Here is a 13,381-nt window from a genome sequence, read left to right on the forward strand (position 1 = left end):
TCAATGGTTGAAGGAAAAATAACCACCTGGAAAAAATCAAGAAATCTAATGGGAATGTCATTTGAGATGGGTCTAGAGGAATCTAGTTTGAAGATTAAAGCAAAGGAGATTATCAATCTCTTTCAGCTGTTATTCTCCAGGTTTAGATGCTCATCCTATTTCTCTTGATGATACTTTGTTGCCAACTGTGTTTCTTCTGCATTTCAACTTCATAAACTCTCTGTTACATGACCTCTACTGAAAGTTAATCATACTAATCACTATTTCCTTGAAAGGAAAAAATTATTTTTTTTTAAAAAAAATCACTTTGTCTCGACTCATTGCATACTCCCTGCAGCTTTCATATTTTTTTCCCTTCCCTTAAGCAGGTTGCAAATGAATACAGAAGGCTTAGTTTAGTTTCACTGTGTTCCTTGACCACAACAAGTGTTATTGCACAGGTATTTCTGAAATCTCTTTGCATATTCTTTGATTATTGAGTCCCATATTGTATCATTTTCTGTATGAGCTTGTCCCTCCAAGCAAAATGTGAAATTTTTAAGATGGGGCAATGGTTAATGTTGTTTCCTCAGGCACAATTGTCAAGTGATTTAAGTATTTCTGTGTCTGTATGTACCCTGATGGAATGAAAGAAAAGAACAGTATGTGTGAATGTAAAGCTTCTATAGCAGGGTTCATATAAGCAAGGTTGGTAATGAAAAGCAAACTCTGAATTCTTGGGTTGCCTCTTCCTCTGACATTGTAAACCACTAACAGGAGCACACCTAAAATTAAGGTCATGCAACCTGGAAGCACACATTCTGCTACAAATCCATAATAGCAGTTCACCACTATATAATTCTCTCTGCCTTTCAATATGCTTTGCCACTCATCATCTAAATGGTTTTCTTCAGCGGGTGGCCTAAAGTGGCCATGCATTCCCCGCCCCACCCCCCAGATCAGGGAAACACCTCCTTCTTTCAGATTGTGAGAAAAAAATGGGGCTTTCCTGCTTCTGAGAGCGGGGATTCCCTCTCAAAGAACATGCATCCGAACGTGCATCCTCCACCCCGCCCACTGGCGCTGAAGGCTACCCAAGCCAAGGAGCATCTAGGAACGCTCTGGGCACCTTGCACCCGGCTTCCCAGAGAAGGGTCTGGAGTCCGGAATTCTCTAATTAGCTCGCCCCCATTGGTTGTCTCCAGGCACCCCCATTCCGTCACTGTGTTATGCTAATGAAGGGAAGGCTCATTGGCTGGGCCTCCAGCAACAGCTCCGCAGGACGAGTGCCGGGAGAGCCGCTGGGTTGGCGGCGCCTGGGGCCGAAACCCCACCGGGTTTCCTCCTGCCTTCCCTGGGCCGAGCTGGGTGCACGCCCTCCCCGGGGACCTGCAGCCCCGAGGACGCCCTAGCTGGAGGCTCTTTTACCTGCCTCTAGGAAAGTGCCTCACCTTCTCGCGGCGCTAACTGCCACCCCTCTGCCCTCTTTCTAGGCACCGCGTGTTTTTTCTTTTTTTTTTTTCCGGAGAAGTAACTTTTGCATCCCGCCTCCCCCCAGTCCTGGGGACCAGAGGCGGTGCGGAGCCTGGGGGCGGTTCCTTGGCAGCGTGATTCTCCTCGGAGCCAGACTTTTGCTCCAGGGCTGGGTTTGCATCATCCCATCACACCCTCGGGAGAGAGGAGCCAGCCCCCTTTCCAGCCTCGGCTTCCGGCGCTAAGCCGACCCCTCCCCCTCCTGTCCCCGTCCCCTCCTCGCATCCCTTTTTCTTTTGGCCTTAGCATTCTACCCATCTCCTCGCTCTACCCCCGCAACATCTTCTTTCTTTCTCCTTCCTCTCCCCCGTTTGTTGTTTGATGCTTCCCACTCTTTGAGGAAGAATGGTTGATTTGGAGAGCGAAGTGCCCCCTCTGCCTCCCAGGTACAGGTTTCGGGATTTGCTGCTAGGGGACCAAGGATGGCAAAACGACGACAGGTGAGTGGTGTGGTGCAGTGTTGTTCTGTGAATACTGCTGAAGAAAGTATTTTTCTTGTTCTTGCAATGCGTTTATCGCATTTAAAGAGCACTGTGTTTCATTGAATTCAGTGTTTTCTGGAATAGTTATTTCATGTATCACATGCCACATATTCATGTTTTAAAAATAATAGGTGGGCTAAGTTAGTCAGAAATGCTTTCCTGAAGTTCAGTTTGGCGTTAATGTTCTGTTTGAATTAAATAAAAGATCCATTATTGGTCCAATTAGGAATCCCCCTGCAGGCACACTGTGCAGCAGGCTTCTTTTCCTTACCTGCTGGCTTCCAATGCCAGCTCCTATTCCAGTAGTAACTGGAGACTTTATCTTGGACATCAGTTAGAGGATAATATTTCAATTAAATCTCTTCTTTTTAGGCAAAAATGTATATATTGATTAAAAATTTAAAGAAGAAATACCTGAGGTATTACTCACCATGCTTGTGAATTAGGGTATTCTGATTAACTGGAGAGAATTACAACAATATTTAAACAAATTCAAATGCTAATTGACATGTAGCATAGTTAAATGATTGTTCAAAGGCAGCATAATGTTTATTGTGATTGAATTTATATTTATTTCAAGACCTCAGGATCATCAAGTAAAATGGAGATCTTCATTGTAGAAAGTGTGAGGTGAGTTGACTACAAGAAGGGCATACTTTGACCAAGGTTTGCTTTTTAAGTGTAATATCCAAGATGTTAACTATTCATGTGTTTGCCCTCATTTTTCTAAGGATGTTGCAGATAATGTCAGTAGTTAAATCTTTTGTTTAAATAGTGCCTAAAGAAATCACTGCTATATTGAAAAGTTTTGCATAGTTATTTAAAATTTCTATTATAATAGAACTTATGCTAGCCCAACTTTTAACTTAAAAATGAAGCCACATTTACTAGACAATTAAATATTTATCATTTAAAAATGTTCTACCATTTGAAAAGATGTAACTGATTTTGTGGTTTTATAAAAATTAATACTGCCAGTTTGGTTCCAAACAAATTGTTAATCTCTGAAGGCAAGATCCTTAGAATCAGAGAGACCCAGATTTCAATCTTACTGAGTAGTCAGTCTTGAGCAACTAATTTAGCCATTATGAGAAGCAATGATTTTATTTTTGTAATGGGATTATATATACCTCATAAATATCTATCTCTGTCTGGGATTGTGGCTCAGCGGTGGAGCACTCACCTCACATGGGCGGGACCCGGGTTTCATCCTCAGCACCACCACATAAAAATAAAGGCATTGTGTGTGTCCATCTACACCTTAAAAATAAATATTTAAAAAAAAAACTCTATCTCATAAAATTGTGACAAGAAGGAAGAAGGAGAGGCACAGGACTAACAGTTGTTACTAAGACTGCCAAGTGCTTTACTGTGCTGTGTGTTGTCTCAGTCATACTGTAGGTATTTTACAGAAAAGGAAACTGAGATTCTGGGAAATCGACTATTTGTCTTGGTTCATATATCTTAGAATAAACATGACTTGAGCTCAATTTTTTGTGACTCAAATTTCTCAAGAAACTCAAGAAAAGGGGAAACTTTTCAGTTTTTCCTTTTAACTCATTGAATTTGTAACAGTAATTTTATAGCACCTAGCATGATTTAAGTTCTCATTAAATATTGGTTCTTTTCTTCACTTCTGATTTGTTCTGATTTGTAGTTTGAATTTTTTTCATCCAGGATCCTAAACTAATTTGCAGTAAGTAAAGCCATCTCTTTTATCTTTAATAAGGTCAAAGATTCCTCTTTGCAATTAAGTCTGAGTAGCAAGCTTGTTCTACTCCATCAGATCAATTACTTATGCCTGGGGGATGCATTTCTTACAGAGTTGAGGAGGGGAGACTTTTAGATAGGAGTAGGTAGACAGCTCCCACCAACTCATTCTTTAAGTGCTCTGCTATTATTCCTTCTGCTACTTTCTATGAATGCTTTGTTTCTGAGGTTCTGTCTCCCCTGCTAACTTCAGAAGCATACTACACCTGCATAGTGGAGAGCAAGCCACAGTGCTCCTGAGTAAATAGGGAATTGTGTAATATATACCTCAGTTGCCTTGCTCCTCAGTTGAAATCATTCTGAAGCCTTTGTACCTGGTGTCCAAGAGGACTAAGCTCCAGGTTTTCACAGTGATAACTGGTTTGATACTGCGAGTTTGCTGATTTAGAACACTCCTTTGCCCTACTGTTACTTTCTGGAGTCAATGCCTAAATAAACTTCTTATTCTCCAGTCCTAGCTAAAGTTCCACTTCTGGGGGAAACTTATTCAAGGGGGCTGCCTTCTTCATTTAGAGTTTTGTACTAGAAAGGATGGCGGAATTGAGTTCCAACTGTGCAAAGACAGACACTTTATACTTGATACTTGTTTTTGGAATTTTTAAGCTAAACTTTAGTAGGGTATGATTGATTTTCATGTGAAAATAAGTGAGGCATATGATAGATGAATGGAAAGGTGTTGTGAAAGAGAAAATATTGATGAGCCTTTTAGGATACAGAAAGTGCATATTCCACACCATAGACTTTCTTTGAAACAACTTTGGATAGTTGGGTCTTCTAAATTTATATTGTGTTACCTTTTGGTAGGTGAACATATCCTCCAACACATACATGTAATGAATGTATAAAACACACATATACACACATATATATTATGTGTAACAGATATGTAATGGATATTTAATATATTTAATGGATACATATGCATTATTTCAGTGCTATATAACTACCTCTACCTTAGTTGCATTCTGATATCTGAGTAGAAGATAAGGAAACTGAGTTAGACAGAGAATTTAGCACGTGGATAGCATTAGTTCTGGGATGCCATGAAGTAAGTTTGAGGGCTGCAAAACGATTAATTACTTATGCTTTGGGGATGTCTGCTACATCAAATGTACATATGATGCACATTGATTTCTTTGGCCTCCTGAGTTAAAAACAAAAATCTATTACAATGCTTTAAATGTCTTTAATGGCCATTTATCCATTCAGTAATACTTGAATGCTTGCTGCATCTCAGTGCCTCATTAAGTTAGGTTTGGGAAAAAATGCAGAAATATGAAACAGTGCTTCTAGCTAAGGAGGTGGCCATCAGATGTAATTAGAGGTGAATTTTCCCCAGAATAATGGCAGAATTGTTGATGTTATGATGATGTCCTTGTACTATTTCTCTTTTAAGACTTTCGAGAACATCCTTCATTATTTGTAGATAGCATATTCAGCATTTTGCTTGAAAATAAGATAGCCAAAGTCACCACATTAGCAATGGCTCAAGGTATTCAATTGATTTTGAATATGATATTTAGTTTTCATTGATATCCTGTGATTGATATTTGAGTAGAGGTAATCTAGCTGATTTCATATGGAAGACATTCTGTGATATGTAGACTCATTGTAGTATTAAAATATATTGTTTGTTTGTTTTGATATTTGTATGATTTATAAAATAACAGAGATTTGGAGTATTCTTGTGCAGTTAAAGATAAGTGTCAGGTTTTTAAACACCTTCAGACAGTTAATACAAACCCTTCTTCTCTTTCACCATTGCTTAGTAATTTTAAAGTTTAGAACACATTGCACTTTCATGTGAATAAACTTTGACAATTCCAATTACTGTTAATGGATGATTCTCACCTGTAGTTTTAAAAGAGTAGGCCATTTATTTAATTAATACTATTCTCATTTTTGAAAGTCAGGTCAATGGTTTCAACTTCAGTAATTTTAAGTATATCTCTCATGTTTTATAGGCATCGTTTAAAAGTAATGCAAGTAAGTCCCCTAGGATTAAAACCATAAAAGGATTTAGACAAGTCAATTAACAACTTAAGAGGTAGTTGTAAAATAGGGAAAATATTTGAATAGCTTTTAGAGTCTGTGCTATTTTACTTATTATAGATTGCAAAATATATTAGTGTGCAATAAAATTAAGGGATGGGGTTTTCCATTGGCATATGGGACAAATTTTATCTCCCAAAATAAATTATATATTGTTTTGCAGAGTAGCCATTTATCATGGAGTATTTATGTTTGCAAGTTCAGGTCAATAAATATGCTATTTTTGAGTGCCATTAAAATGAATAAACTTTTTTTTTCTTTTTAATATTTAGTTGTATAATGAAATTACCCACACATATGCAATATCTGTAAAAATGACTTAACATTTATTTTTCTAAAAATAATCTAGATAATTGTGTTTATTTAACACTGTCAGTTATACTAAGATCAATTTTTGTGAATAAAGCAGTAAAAATTAGCAACTGAGGTAGACATTGGTTCCAAAAACCCTTTAAATATATACAATGTAATTCAAAAATGCAGAGAAAAATATAATGATGATTACTCTTTTTCAGTAGTTACCAAAATTTGACATTCATATTTTATATAAAAACAGGATCCTTTCCCTTTGATCAACTCATAAAAAAATTGAAATGTGGGGTTTTAAGTTACTTAGAATTTATTTTAAAAGTTTGAGTCTATTTACCTACTCTCACATACCCACTTTCTGTATTTAGATATGTATTAGTAATATCTGTGAATCTAGTACTTTTAACTCTGAAAATACATCTACATGTAATAAGACTTGGACTGGGGAGTTTAGAGTACGATAATGTAATTTTCTACTTAAGGATTGTAACATAACACTTTCCAATAAGTAGTCACCTGCAGCTTCAACTGGGTGTTGAGAATGAATGCAAAACATACTTCAAGTGATACCAAGGAAATTATTTCACTAACTTAATTCTACCAAAACTTTAAAATGCTTTTTTCCTTCTCTGTTATTAATATAAACTTCTTAACATCAACTTCTTCAGAAATAGATTTAGAAGAAATAGATTTATATTTAAAAGAAATATAAAAAATACACAAATGAAGGCTAAATACTCTTAGCTAAGTGCTCTTCATTTTTAAATAAAATAAAAATTAAACAATATATGTATTAACATGGACCAGAAACTAGATCATGGTATTATTTCTTTGCTGACCTTAACACTGAATATTTCTGTGGACTATAACAATTCATGTTCCTATTAATTAAACTGCTTCAGAAATTCATAAATCATTTTGTCATTGATGGTCCATCTGTTTTTTATTAGTGTATTTATGTGTTGCTAATGCCATCTTACTTAGGCACCAGGCTTGTCTAATCTATCTTTGGAAGTAAAAAAAGAGTTTTATACACTGAAATTTAACCAGTTGCTTTATGTACTTACTATATGAGATTACATCAGTCTGGGTGTCATCCCCACCCTCCAATCCCCCCACCCCCACTGAGGATGGAACCCAGGGGTGTTCTACTGAGCTGCACTGCAGGCCCTTTTTATTTTCTGAAGCAGGACCTCACTAAGTTTCTGAGGCTGTCCTTGGATTTGCTATCCTCCTGCCTCAGCCTTCTGAGAAGCTGGGATTATAGGCCTAGTCTCTCTGGCCTTTTCTAAGTAATATTTAATATTCTTCATCAAGATTTTTTAAAAACTGAGACTTTTCCTAAATAATTAAATTTTTCTCTGCGAAAGTATTCAAAACCAAAGATAATGATCCAGAAAGACAATTTATTTCACTTTTGACATTCCTTGATTGCATATGTGATTATGGATATGGATGGAGATATATAAAACGGGATCCTTTCCCTTTGATCAACTCTCTCTATATACATCTATATATCAGGAATAGAACCTAAGGGCGTTTAACCACTGAGCCACATCCGCAGCCCTTTTTTCTTTTTTCTTTTGAGATAAGGTCTTGCTAGATTACTTATGACCTTGCTAAATTGCTGAGGCTGGCTTTGAACTTGCAATTCTCCTGCCTCAGCCTTCTGAGCCACTGGGGTTACAGTCATGGGCCACCATGTTTGGCCATATGGGATATTTTTTTGGATCACCAAAGGATTCTAATCATTAGACAGCAATCAACCTGCAGTTTATGAAAAGACATGCAAACATTGTGAACTCTAGTGAACAGAGTAAATTATGTCCATATTGATTGCAATATCTCTTCAAGTTCTTTGAGAATAGGATAAATATGAATATAGCTATCTTATTGAAGAAAGAGGATTTTTAGATAAAATGCCTAGGAATAAAACTGTAAAATGGGTCAATCCAATGTGGTAAACCTGAAAGTATATTGAAATAGATCAATGTATAGGGTCAGAAAATTGGTACAATGGATATAAAATTGGTGGATGACTGTCATAATAAGCAGGTTAATGTTACCTCTATATTAGTAAAGTCAATTCTATTTTTGCTAAATAACCTCTCCCAGAAGAAAATTCTGACAGTTGTCTTTCTCTTTTCAAAGTTAATTCTAACCCATTTAAAAACATACTATAAAAAACTTAATCCCACTGGCATTATTCCTTTATATGCATTAAACAACTACCAACCGTGAAGAAGGACACTAAGTAGAAGGGATAAAGTCATGAACAGAATGGATCTGGTTCTGACAACAGTGAAATTTACTGTAGTAAAAACAGACAATTTTTTAAAAATTGCAGACATAGACTTAACTATGATTTTGATGGGCTACAGAGGAAAATTGCTAGATGCTGTGAGAAGGCAAGACCTTGTTTAGTTCAGCAGACTAAACATCTGCATCTCGAGAGCATTTATCAAATTACTGGGTCTCTTGAAACATGGGTCTTAGAAACTCTGTGCCTTTCCTTGGATTTGCACTGTTTGAATTGTAGTTTGCTAGGCATGAAGCCATGATTGACCTATTGGTCAGTACTATCTTGTTTGTAAATGAGAATTCCACAATAGATGCAAATAGCCAATGTGGTAGATAACAGAGAACCTGATCTCTTGAAGACTATTATGACTTGCATTGAACTATCTTAACTCCAATCTTTGGGGTAACCAAATTTCTACATACAGAGTCTTACTTGATGTATTCCCACATTCTTTGAGCATTTTCAGTCTGAGTGGAGTGCTACTATTGTATTCTAGTATGTTCCCCGAGGATAGATAGCCTTAGCACCTTGCATTATTTCTGCTCCAAAGTTAACATCTTGAGCAAGAAAAGCTTGGGAAATTCTTTTTTGCTGTCTAAGGTCTTCCACCACAAGGCAGAATATCATGTGGGGAGGGTGTGGTAGAGGAAAGAGGCTTAAGACATCACTCTGAGAAGCAGACAGTTTCCACTCACCTACTACAAAATATGTACCCCTAAGGTATGTCCCCAGTGACCCACTTCCTTTGCTCACACCCTACCTAGCTACAGTTACCATCCTGTTAATCCCTATTAGTGAATTAGTTCACTGATTGGGTTAAAGTTCTCATAGCCCAGTCATTCACCCTTTATACTTCCTTGCACAGTTCATACATGAGGTTTTGGGGACACCTCAAATCTAAACCATAACAATACTCACATTGACTATTTATATTTGGACTTATTCCTAGGCTTTTAATTAACTTTTTAAGTAAATTTTTTAGTGGCTTAGAAGATACCAATCTTTTAATTTGTCCCCAATCTGGCCAATTAGGAACTCCAGCTGCCTAAGTTTGAATAGGGGCCTACTGTTCCAGGTCTGCTATTCTCTTTCCTCCCCATGGATAGCCAATACTACTTCTCTGTGATTATTCCTTTGAATTAACTTCATTAATAATGACAAATTCAGGGGCTTTTTAAGGTCCCTCTAGAAGTCTGAATGCCTTTAGCCTTGTTTTGCTGTAAACAGACTTAGAAGTAATTGTTCCAAATGGTCCTGAAGAAATTATAAAATTTAATTGAAATATATAAGATAGACAAAAATGGAAGGTTTAGCTTTATTTCAATGTGTTGACCAAATATCAGGTAAATTCATAGCCTTATTACAAGTCTAAAAAAAGTAGTTTTATTGAAAAATTAACATATCACTATCAAAATAATCTGAAAAATTTTGAGAATTTAAGAGGTCATTTTGAAAAACAGAACACTAACAAATATTAATGCCTATTTTAGATAGGTCATATGATCTAAAGTATCCAAATAGAGAGATAAAGGAAACAGTATAACTGACTATAAAATCAATCACCTTACACATTTTCCAATGGAATAAAAAGCTTTCTATGAAAAGTAGGAGAAAATAGAAATTAATGTTTAGGATATCAACAAAGGGATCAAAACTTTTCAGTAGTAAAATTGAAATAGAAGTTACTTACTACCTCTTTAACTCACACATCCCTTATCTTGGAATACTATTTCTTTAAAAGGATAGAAAATTACCATAAAAAACAAATATGTTAATAGATTTGACTATGCAGACTATGAGTCCTTTGAGCCCAGAGCTGTGAGCTTTATCTCTTTTCCAAGTATGGTATTTTCTAGAATGCATCCAAGTAACACTTAATGGATGGATTCTAGTTGATCTTGTATACATGCTCTCCATCATTTGATGGTCGAACACTGATTCTTGAAGTCTTCCCACATGTTTGCTGCAACCTGATAGGTTATTCTCATTTGCCTTCTGGTCCCTGCCTGGTTTTAGAGATTGGCCACCTCTGCTTTGAGATTTTTGTAGAGGCATGCAAATGAGGACCTGCAGATCACCTACTGGGTCGGGCTTGATGAGGGTATTCAAGTGCATGTGAACGATGATACTGTGTTTCTGGCATAAATGACCGAGTTGTATTGGGCCTGGAGAAGAAGTTAGATAAAAGGAGCCTATCTTGAGGCTGCTGATGGTTAGGCTCATCCACCACTGCACTTCGGGCTCGACTGGAATCACCATGGGGTTTCATTTGCCTTTGTGGCTCCACAGGGCTCAGGTGTTCCACTTCGCTTGTGCCAATAGGTGGCAGCAGATTATTTCGACTCAGGGGTATTGGTGAGCGAGAGGAGAGCCAGTCAACTGCCAAAGGGACTTGTGATCCTCTGAGGATTTCTTCCACAGGTCTTGGTGTTCCAGTGCGTGAGTGGCTTGTGCTGATTGGATGAAGGGTACGTGGTGGGGGATTACGTCTCCTGGCAGACTGCACTTTATATATGACAGACATGATGTACTAAGCTCCAAGGCTTGGTTTGGCCAATTTCAGGTTGAAAAAATGGTACTGGACCCAGGCCTCATAAGTAGCTTGTCATCAAGATCTAGGAGCTTGTCAATTGGGTAGAGATTTCTTGGCTTTAGAGGCATCCCATGAATCAAGAGACCATTCGCATTTGGCTGATGACCACTTGCTTGACAGAGACTCATCAGATCCGAGGTGACAGATAGCACCTTGGACTGTGGCACTGGAGGTAACACCAAAGTATGTGGTTCACTCAGCACATAGAGACTTTCTGAATCTGGTCTGGTGACTGCAACATTACTCTCATCATCAGAAGCAAATCCTTCCCGGTAACTACGTGTCAATTGCTCCAAACAGCTCACAGTTTTGCTCCACACTTTGCGAAACACATAAGCAAGAATTTCCTCTTTCATGGAGTAAAATGGAGCAATGGGAGGGTACCCTAATTTCTGTTTCTTTGTAGCTGCTTCTGATTTATTTTCATGAAATCTCTCTTCCATATCTGTATTGTCGAAAGCTAGGTATTCCTCAACTATTCCTTCTGAGAAGATTATACAGTCTTCTTCTCTTTCCACAGCACACAAACCAGGGGATATTGCTGAATCTCTTTCTTGAGACAAGGCTGCTTCATGTGAAGCTGAAATAGCAGGTGGGGATCTAGGATATAATCCATAACCTTCACTTGGAGTAATTATCTGTTTACGCAGAATCCTGAGGTGAGGAAAGCTAGATGTCCACTGTTGGCACTCTTCTTGTAGACTCTTGGTATGCACACTTGACTTTTGCTCATATAAGAGCTCATCAATGGCTGTGAACATGGCCTGGACTGCTGAGGGCCATTGCCAAGTAGGAATGACGCATCAAAATTTCCTTGCCAGCGTACCCCATGTTAAATGGACTTGCCTTAGAAATTCCGCTGTGACATTGCATGTGTGTTTGAGAAAGGTGACCCTGCTCAAGGATGAGGGTGGATCCAGGTTTAGGGTGTATCCTGCAGGTTTTAGGAAGTATCCCGGTTTAAGACAATTTGGGTTTAAGGCGTTCCCAGTTTAAGACAAGTTTAGGGTGTTCCCAGTTTAAGACAATCTGGGTTTAGGGTGTTCCTGGTTTAAGACAATCTGGGTTTAGGGAAGTTCCAGGTTTAAGGTTATTGCTGCTGGGAATAGGGCGTTCCTGCTGCCTGAGTTCCTGTTGAGTTCTCTTGGAATTGAGAAAGTATTTGGGACATGAATTGTTCGGGCAGAACTTGGATATCCCCAGAACGTGTTTGTACAGGGCCGGTGTGAATTCGGGAATAAAGAATTGCTGTTTGAATCTACAAAGCTGTGAGTGGCTCGTGATCTTGTGCCCAGCCAAGACTGCGGCACTGGACTTTTTCAGTGGCATTTTTATCAAGTTCACCGTATCCCCAGGAGAAGTCTGAGCTGCCTTCTGTAGAGATCCCTGTGCCACTATAACTTGGAAAAGCAGATCCTGAATCTCCAGCATTGCCTGATGTTAAAGGTGATTCTTGAGTGAAGTCAGACTCACATTGGGAACTTGTGTCTTTTTCATGGCCATCATTAGTAGAGGAAATTTCATCCAGTTGCTCTGGAAGGGGATGATGATTAAGAGCATGTTTGGTTACTCCTTTCAGCTCCAAGGTCTGCGGCACCGACTTCTGAGTGTATCTGGAGATCATCCTCCTCCTCTGCCTCCTCCTCAGCTGCGGCCGGGGCACATAGGCCAGGGTGGGGGCCTCCGGGCCTGACCCTCCAGCCGGCTCTGGCTAGGCCCCGTCTCGCCCCGTCGCCTAGACTAGGGATCACTACCGCCCCAGGGTTCCCACCTCTCCTCAAGATTCTAAATTTTAAGAATAGTAGTTTTCTTTTATAATATCTGTAATGATTTTCTGATTTTCTTTTCTTTCTTTCCTTCCTTCCTTCCTTTCTTCCTTCCTTCCTTCCTTTCTTTCTTCCTTCCTTCCTTCCTTCCTTCTTTCCTTCCTTCCTTCCTTCCAAAGAAACTGTGTGTTCTGATTTGTTTTCTGTTTACTACAGAAGTAATAAATGGCAAATTTCATCACTCAAGACACTAATACTTATGTTTCCTTCTTTACTGCCACTGCCTTTCAGAAATTACCATTGATCTTCTGCTTTGGAACTTAATGAGTTGTTATGTCAGGTGGCCACAGGGTATAATCAAAGCTGATTTATACTCAGAATAATGGGAATATATCCACTGAGAATATAAATGTCAAATTGCTGAGCACTATCACTAGAAGGCCCATATGCTGCAAAGATGATAAGAGTAACTAATTCATTTCTTAAGGGGTTATATAGTTTTCTCTATGATAGATACAATGATATAACACTAAAATTATGAGGGAGAAAAGAAAAAATGGGTAAATTTGACTTCTTTAAAATTAAAAACGATGAC

The 13,381-nt window shown here is 38.3% G+C and overlaps 1 long non-coding RNA gene and 1 pseudogene across 5 annotated transcripts in view; one reads left to right on the forward strand and one right to left on the reverse strand.

Annotated features, from left to right (window-relative positions):
- Window positions 1–370: 370 nt before the first annotated feature.
- Window positions 371–13,381, forward strand: part of LOC120887689 (uncharacterized) — a 43,192-nt gene continuing 30,181 nt past the window's right edge. For 4 of the 5 annotated variants that reach the window (XR_013426440.1, XR_013426443.1, XR_013426442.1 and 1 more), the window contains exon 1: window positions 371–1,952. This is a non-coding gene — a long non-coding RNA (uncharacterized LOC120887689). Of the gene's footprint in view, window positions 1,953–2,002; window positions 2,625–13,381 lie in introns of those variants that run through there. The other variant, XR_013426445.1, reaches the window with a different exon arrangement.
- On the reverse strand, window positions 10,392–12,667 carry LOC101962251 (primary cilium assembly protein FAM149B1-like; annotated as a pseudogene).

This window comes from Ictidomys tridecemlineatus, chromosome 10 (assembly GCF_052094955.1).
Source record: "Ictidomys tridecemlineatus isolate mIctTri1 chromosome 10, mIctTri1.hap1, whole genome shotgun sequence".
Classification (NCBI taxonomy): domain Eukaryota; kingdom Metazoa; phylum Chordata; class Mammalia; order Rodentia; family Sciuridae; genus Ictidomys; species Ictidomys tridecemlineatus.